Below are 8,028 nucleotides of genomic sequence, written 5' to 3'. Positions count from 1 at the left end.
AAAGGGGGGGCGAGCTCAAGTTCTGCCTTTAGAAGAAAATGGGTGGAGAGCACAGTGGGCACTGCGTTCGAAGCCACGAGGCGCAGGCGGAGAGCGGGGGTGATTGCCACCTCGCGGGAGCTCCGCGAGCAAACACGAGACCCTTCACCTCGCGAGGACGCAGGAAGGGGGCTGAGGTTGCCTTTCACATAAGGTGGTGGCGAGACACCCGAGCAGGTGACTTTTGAACTTGCCTCGTGCAGCCCTGTATTGTAATTGAAATTTTGGGCCTTGAATAAACCGAGGATCGCGACGTCTTCCAAGCTCCAAGGTGAATCTGAAAAGGAAACTTCCTTTGAAAGCGATTGGTTCTTCATCTTTACTATCTAGTTGAGTGTAGGAAACCCGCTCCCGCAGCTGGCCGGTTAGCTCAGTTGGTTAGAGCGTGGTGCTAATAACGCCAAGGTCGCGGGTTCGATCCCCGTACGGGCCACGTGTGGTTTTTGTCCCCACTCCCTAAAAATCCGTGAACGGATAAGAAGGTGAAGTTCAGCCTCCTCCGCTCATCAGAAGGTGAAGCTCAGCCTCCTCCGCTCATCAATGTTGAACAGGGTGTAGGGCGGACAGATGTCCAAAGATTCCCCAGCGGTGACCGGGTTCTTCAGGTGAATTTCTCTCCTTATGTTCTGCTTACTTGGGCCGGGCTGTCCTTGGCCTGAGCAGGTAAGTAAAGCCTTTCAGAGCAACCCAGGCCCTGGCCTCTGCCCCCTTCTTTATTCCTATTTCCTCTTTTTCTGCCATTTGACTCCAGGGGTACTGGACTTGACGTGCCTCCAATAGACCGCCCAAACGTTCACTGCTCTTTGCTCGTCCAGCTACTTGTCAGACCCAAAGCCATCTTCTGGGGGGCACCTGGCCCCTGTTGCCTCTCGCAGAGATCCAGGAAAACATCTGTTTTGTGACGTTTACCAAGTTGGGAATCTCTGTTGTTCAGCCATCTTCCCCATTAGACTGTAAGGGGAAGGATGCATCGGGGGCAGGGTGCTTATTGCCTTGTGCTAAGTACTTTTAAAAGTCTGCATTAATGATTGAAGAACGAAAGAAATGTGTGCAGGCAGCAGGAAAGAGTGTGACCGGGGCTTCAAATGGACCTTACAGGCCTGTGAGATCCGTGCTGTCTCAACACAGTGCCTGGGGGGGCGAGTGAGGGGGTGGCCTACAGCACATGGCAACTGGTCCCATTTCTCTGAGTGTATCCCTGAGGCTCATTCAGAATGGTTCTATGTGTCCCCGGATCAAGGTGGAGGTACCAGGATCAGGATAGAGCGTGTCCAGTAGATCCAAAGTCAGGGAAAGTCTAGAAGGTTGGACCGGGCTGAGGCCGGGAGATGGGGGAGAGGACTCTGACCGCCTCAGACCCCAAGAGAGGGAAGGATAAATATGGACAAGAAGTGACCCCTTCCAGTCTCACCAGAGCAGTCTTCCTGACATTTATGATAACTGGCTCTCAAATATCAGTCTCGTTAATATCACGCTTCCACCCTTGATTTCTTAGTTTTGATAGGACCTTGCTTTCCTCTCAACTCTTTGCCCTTCTGTCTGTCAGAGCGGGCAGTTAGCTGTAAGAGGAAGCCTGGAGGCCAGCACGGAGGAGGCTGTGCCCAGCTGTGGGGAGGGTCAGAGGCCTGATTGGAGCCACTGCTCCCCGAGAAGCCCCAGCACCCCAGATGGGCCCAAGAGGGCCGGGCCATGACAGCAAGCCCCTGAGCAAGAGAGGAGGAAAAGTGGGAACCCAGCCCCAAGTGATGAGCATTCCGTCCCTTGGTTCACGACCGTCAGTAAAAGATGGAAGCCCGACCCCAGGGCGCACAGCTCTCTCTCTGTCCCTCACCCCCTCTCCTATCTCCAGAGTGTGGTTTTCACTTTAAGAAACTTTCTTGCTTGTGTGGCTTGACCCACGTGCTGCGTGTCTGTCCTCGAATTCCTTCTCAAGACGAGACCAGAAACCTTCGGCCACTCCTATGGGTCTGACTCCTATGGGTCAAGGCCCCAGGGCCCAGGGTCTCCCAGTTCACCGGGGAACATGTCCGTATCGTGAGTTTGCTCTATAAGGCCAATTAGATCGTGGATGGCGTTCAATTCTTCACCACGTCTGTCGATTTGTTACCTACTCAGCCCATCAATGCATGAGAGAGGAGTGTTGACGTCTGCCACTATAATTGTGGGGTTTTCTATTTTTCTTTTCAGACTTATTGGCTTTTGTTTATGAGTTTTGAAGCTCTGTGGCCAGGGGCATACACATTTAGGGGATACACGGTTATTCCTTTGGTGAGCTGACACCTTATAAGTATGTAACACTTCTCTATATAACCTGGAAGCGTTGCTTTGCTTTGAAATGTATCGATACTGATATATCCGCTTCAGCTTTTTTTTGGCTTGATGCTTGTATGGTGTACCTTTCCCCTTTCCTTACTTTCAGTCTTGTGTATGACCCTGAATCTTGCACGTAACTTCTTTTTTTCTTTTTCAAAATTTTATTTAAATCCTAGTTCTTGCATACACCTTTTAATCTCGGCTATAAGGATATTTGAAGTGAGTTTCCTACCGCGAGAAATCTATTTTAATACATCCTGACCATCTGACTCTTAATTGATATGTTTAGATTACTTACGTTCAGTTTTCTGATATTTTGATAGGTTTGCCTATCAGTTTACTACTTAATTAATGGCCTATTCCCTTTGTTTTTCATTCTTCTTTTTGTTTCTCTTGCTAGATACTTTTGGCCTGTTTACATGTTGTCAGTAAGCGGTCCAGCAATTACCAGATGCATGCAGAACTTTTCACGGGATCCTTCGAGTCATTAACTTACCATTCGAGTTAAATAAAGAAACCTCACGACCCTGTAATTTCTTTACCGTAACCTCCTTATGTTATCTGTATGGTACACAGAGATACAGTGAAAACTCCATCAGACAATGTTGTCATTTTCACTTTCGATCATCAACCCTACTTTAAAGAACTCAAGAGGGAATAACAGTGTGTCACATTTACCTGGGATATTGCCTCTCTCTGCTATCGTTCATTCACTCTTTGTATGTAAGTTTCCTTCCGGTATCCCTTTTCTTGTCTCCCAATTTTACGAGTTCTTCTCTAGCACTTCTGCTAGCAGTGGGTTCTCTTAGTTTTACCTTTAAGTGAGCATGTATTTCTTTCACCTTTATGTCCAGAGGATAATTTTTGCCCTCCTGAGCCTTCTGGGGTTAACAGGTCTTTCTTTCCGCATTTAATAGATGTTATGTCATTTCCTTCCGGTCCTTGTGGTTTCTGATGAGAAATACATCTCATCATCCAGATTGTAGTTTCCTTTTGGTTTTTGTCTTGATGCTGTCAGGATTTTTTTTTCCCTTTTGTTTCCAGCAGGCTAATTGTGACACGTCTGTGTGTGGATTTACCCACATTATCCTGCTTGAGGTTTGCTGAACGTCTTGAATCTGATATATGTCTTTTGCCAAGTTTGGGGGAATCTTCAGCCATTAATAATTCAATTATTTTCCTTTTTTCAAGGACCTCTTTCTCCTCTTCTTCTGCAATGATGTAAATATAATTTCTTTGTGACTTTCCTATTTGCCCCTGAGGCTCTGTCCAGCTTTTTTTTTTTTTTAATTTTTTTTTCAACGTTTATTTATTTTTTTTGGGACAGAGAGAGACAGAGCATGAACGGGGGAGGGGCAGAGAGAGAGGGAGACACAGAATCGGAAACAGGCTCCAGGCTCCGAGCCATCAGCCCAGAGCCCGACGCAGGGCTTGAACTCCCGGACCGCGAGATCGTGACCTGGCTGAAGTCGGACGCTTAACCGACTGTACCACCCAGGCGCCCCTCTGTCCAGCTTTTAAAATGCACTTTTCTCTCTGCCATTTAGATTGGGTACTTAATATTGTTTGCCTTCATACTGACCGAAAGTTTCTCAGCCATCTCCTTCTGCTATTGAGACAATCCAGTGTTTTCATTCATAATTTTGGTTCATACCCTTTTCAGTTCTGAAGTTTCAACTTGGATTTACATCTTCAGATTATTTGCTAAGTTTTTCCAACATTCCGTTCATTTCAAAGAACTCTTTGCCCTGGTTCTTGGAGCATTTAATCATTACTGCTGTAAAGTACTTGTCAGATGATTCCAAAACGTGTGTCACCTCAATATTGGTATCTGTTGATTCTCTCCTCCAAGTGATCGAAGACTTTCTTGGTTCTTTATATGCTGAATCATTTTGGATGAGAACCTGGCCACTTAAATATTATGTTATAAGGCTTTGTGTCTCACTCAAATCTTACAGAGAAGCTTTGTTTCTGTGGGTATTTTGCCTTGTGTTCAAGTTCCAAGTACCAACCAGCCCTCGACGTGCTATGGTTTCAAGGTCCCTTCTGTTTTCAAAGCCTTTATAATACTCTTTGGAGATCTCTGGAGTGTGTGCACCCCAGTGGCCAGTGTGGACCGGGGCAGCGGGCTACCGCTCAGTGCGGTTCTCAAAGCCTATCCCGTGTTGTTTAGGGTCAGAGCCCCTTGTCCACAGCTCGCCTGGTGCGTTCAAGAGTTCATAAACAACTTGACGTGTTTGCTTTCCACGTGTCTTCCCCAGTATTTTCTGGTCACTTGGGGTTCACCATCTCAATCCACTGAGAAGGAAGTTGGATCCTTCCTCACTCTGCTCTGCCCTGCGCTTGTCAGGAGGGCCAGGCTGCAGGAGAAATGAAGAAAAAGAGCAACTGAATGTGTCCCTTGGGATCACAGCTCCTCTGTAGAAACAAAACAAGTCATAAATTGATTGTAGATCTCCTTTCCCCGCACAGGTAGAGCCAAAGAAGGCTGGTCTTGAACTTGCTCAGAGGCAAGGTACGAAAAAGCATCCAAATTAGTGGGTTCAAAGTGGCTAATATTTTCTCAGTGAATTCAATGGGTTGGAAGGTGTGGAGTTGTGAGCTCAAGCATTGGGTCAAAACAGCAGAGTCTGGAGAATGTGGGCGTCGATCCCACTACCTCTCACATGCTAAGCGAGCGCTCTACCGCCTGAGCTAATTCCCCACCTCACCCACTTCCTCCTCCAGTCTTTGACCTTACCGGTCCTCCCTTCAGTCAGTGCTCACTGTCCTGGGCGGCCCCCAGCACAGAAAATGTCAGAGCCTTTAGTATGAAATCAGGAGCCACTAAGGGCGTGTCTCCTCCGAGATGACCCAGGGCCAGAGAGCGACGGGTACCTTTTCCTCTGCCAGGGGAAGGAGGAGAAAGCAGCCACGGGAAAACTCCAGAGTCCCCAAACTTGCACGTTTCAGATTCTCCGGGACTAGAAGACACATCTCCGGGAAAGGGCTCATCCAGAATACATCGGCTAAAACGGCCCAGCTATCTCAGGATGGTTCTCTGTGTCCTAAAGACAAAAACATAAACCCAACAAGAAAAGGGAGATGATCACTCGTTCCTCTCAGGTGGGGCTGCCTAGAATAGGAGCCGGTGATTTCTCCGGGAAGGCAAAAGAAACCAACTGTTTCCGCCCGGTTTCGAACCGGGGACCTCTCGCGTGTTAGGCGAGCGTGATAACCACTACACTACGGAAACCCACGCCCTGAGGGCGTTCGGAGATTGACGTTCGAGTCTTACTACGTAAAGCAAGTCGTGTGGCGGTTACAGATCCACGACCAGGAGAAGAGCCGGGAAAAAAAAAAAAAAATACAAAGTAATACAAAACAGAAAATCCCAAACAGGCAGAGCTATAGGAACTAAGAGGAGAGATCGTATCAGCATGAAGAGATAAAAAATGGACGTTGAGGAGTCCCGAGGAGGCGTCAACAGGGAGAAAGAACAGGCACGTATGTAGGAATTCCTGTGTTAAGAAATATACCTGTTCAGTTAGGGTGGGGTGTGTGCGTGTGTGCCTGTGTGTGTGTGTGTGTGTGTGTGAAATAGACACGGAGGGAGGCAGTGGTTAGGAAACCTGCATAGGGAGGCTCTATGTTGGGGAGATAGTGTGGAGCTCCAGAACCTTTCAGAAAACTCCAGGCAGATGGTTTACGTAACCAAAGTAACATTGTAGGAACGGTTTTTAATGTGGAATGCCAGCGAGGTTGGCAATGGGGACACCGAAACTGACGAGAACGGAAAGACACTGGGGAGATGTCGAAGGGTTGGGGTTTGTCCTGTTACCTCTCGCGCCTCCGAGTACCATGAGTCTGTATCCTCAGGGCCCAGGGCGCTGCCCGCATAGAATAAACACATCCTCCGTAAACATCATAGAATGGGTGAAGGGATACACGAGTGGGAAGAGAGAAGAGGTTGGGGAGGACGGATGTACAGCAGTCGTCGAGACACCGGGTGTAGACATCGGAGGGAGAAGAAGGAATCACGGGCACGGAGAAGGCTTGAGCCCAAGCGGCGGATACGGAAGAGATTTTTAATTAATGTCTCGTGAATGGAAGCCCAGACCCACTCATGTCCATAGTGGACAGATCCACTCATCTGTCATGTGAATAAGAGCATGAATGGGTCCTGGCGGACGGGTCATGAATCTCCCTAAGGAAGATCGTACTTTTACCCTCCTTTCATGGCCTTTCTCTGAGATTCCCCCTAGTTCCCCCATCTTCTTGCCCCTGACAGCCTGGACCTTTGTGTTCCCCTCCAGACACATGGGGCACAGACACCGCAGACCCACAGGTTCCCTTTTCACCCTGTGTCTCTAGGTGCCCCTCGCCGGCCTTCTTTGCTTCCCGAGGCGAAGCGGGGAGGTCTTCTTCTCACCAGGACCTCTCTGTCCAGAAAATAGGGCAGGAGGCCCACCTTCTCACTAGCCTAAAGCTGGGAATCTTGAGTCGGAAACGCCCAGCACAGCCCGGTGCAGATGACGGTCGTCCTCCCCCCAGCTCTTTCTCAGGATTTTCTTCTTTGTCTACAGCCCGGTGACAGAGAGTGTGGGTCAAAGGCTAAGCCTGAGCTGCCTTGGGCGTGAAATCAGAAAAGCACCAGAAATGCATACATTGCCATTTTTTTCACAAAAGGCCCGACGTTTCCTGGGATTGAGTTCAGGAGAGAAACCCTAGGGACCGCAGGAGCCTATTAAGAAAGCAGGAAGAATCGTTGCTGGAGAAAACAGGGGTCTTTCCCGCGACTCTCACTGCAAAGAAGGGCATTCTAACATCTGACCCAATTCTCATGCTCGAAGCCTCTTTTTGACCTGTGGTCCTTCTGGGCACGTGCCCCAGCCCATTGTGTGGCTCTCGCCGGACACGTGGGGTTACGTCACTACCCATTGAAGACGACCCGACCGAGGGCGGAGCATCTCAAATATGACTTCAGCAAAAGCACCGAAACTGCTGTTTCTGTCGGGGAGTGTGGGGGAAAGGGAGACCTACCGTTGGTCGCCGTGGCAGTGATCTAGCTCCGAAACGCTGTCGCCATCTTGAACGGCAGCCAGAAGGCAAATGGAAGGTCCCAGCCGGGTGGGGTGCCCCGTTGAAATGACAGGGCTGTCCCAGAAGTCGTGTATCTCCCTGTAAAAGCAGGGCTGCGATGTGGCCCCCCAGGAGGAGAACGTGGGGGACCCCTGGGCCTCACATCTGCACCTCCAGCCCCTCCCAGCGTGGCCCCGGTCCCTGGGTCGGGCTTGATCCCTCTCCCTAACTCCCAGAGAAAGATAGGATTGGCATATGGAGACACTAGGATCCCGGGACAAGGATGAGGGAGGGCGAGGGGGAGGAGGAAGAATTTGTAAGAGGACATCGAAACTGGCTTTTAGGGGCGCCTGGGTGGCGCAGTCGGTTAAGCGTCCGACTTCAGCCAGGTCACGATCTCGCGGTCCGTGAGTTCGAGCCCCACGTCGGGCTCTGGGCTGATGGCTCGGAGCCTGGAGCCTGCTTCTGATTCTGTGTCTCCCTCTCTCGCTGCCCCTTCCCCATTCATGCTCTGTCTCTCTCTGTCCCAAAAATAAATAAACGTTAAAAAAAAAAAAGAAACTGGCTTTTACTCAGCATTTAATTTTAGAGAAGTCAAGAAATGGTCAGGAGAGA

The 8,028-nt window shown here is 49.4% G+C and overlaps 2 non-coding genes across 2 annotated transcripts; one reads left to right on the top strand and one right to left on the bottom strand.

The window, feature by feature from the left end:
- Positions 1-398: 398 nt before the first annotated feature.
- TRNAI-AAU lies at positions 399-472 on the top strand. Its single transcript has one exon. It is a non-coding gene; the product is annotated as a tRNA-Ile (tRNA).
- A 5,042-nt stretch (positions 473-5,514) lies between these two features.
- Positions 5,515-5,587, bottom strand: TRNAV-AAC. The gene has a single exon. It is a non-coding gene; the product is annotated as a tRNA-Val (tRNA).
- Between the last annotated feature and the right edge of the window lie 2,441 nt (positions 5,588-8,028).

Source organism: Prionailurus bengalensis, chromosome B2, assembly GCF_016509475.1.
Source record: "Prionailurus bengalensis isolate Pbe53 chromosome B2, Fcat_Pben_1.1_paternal_pri, whole genome shotgun sequence".
NCBI lineage: Eukaryota > Metazoa > Chordata > Mammalia > Carnivora > Felidae > Prionailurus > Prionailurus bengalensis.
Note: the sequence above shows the minus strand (reverse complement) of the source record. Positions and strands in the feature narration are given on the sequence as shown.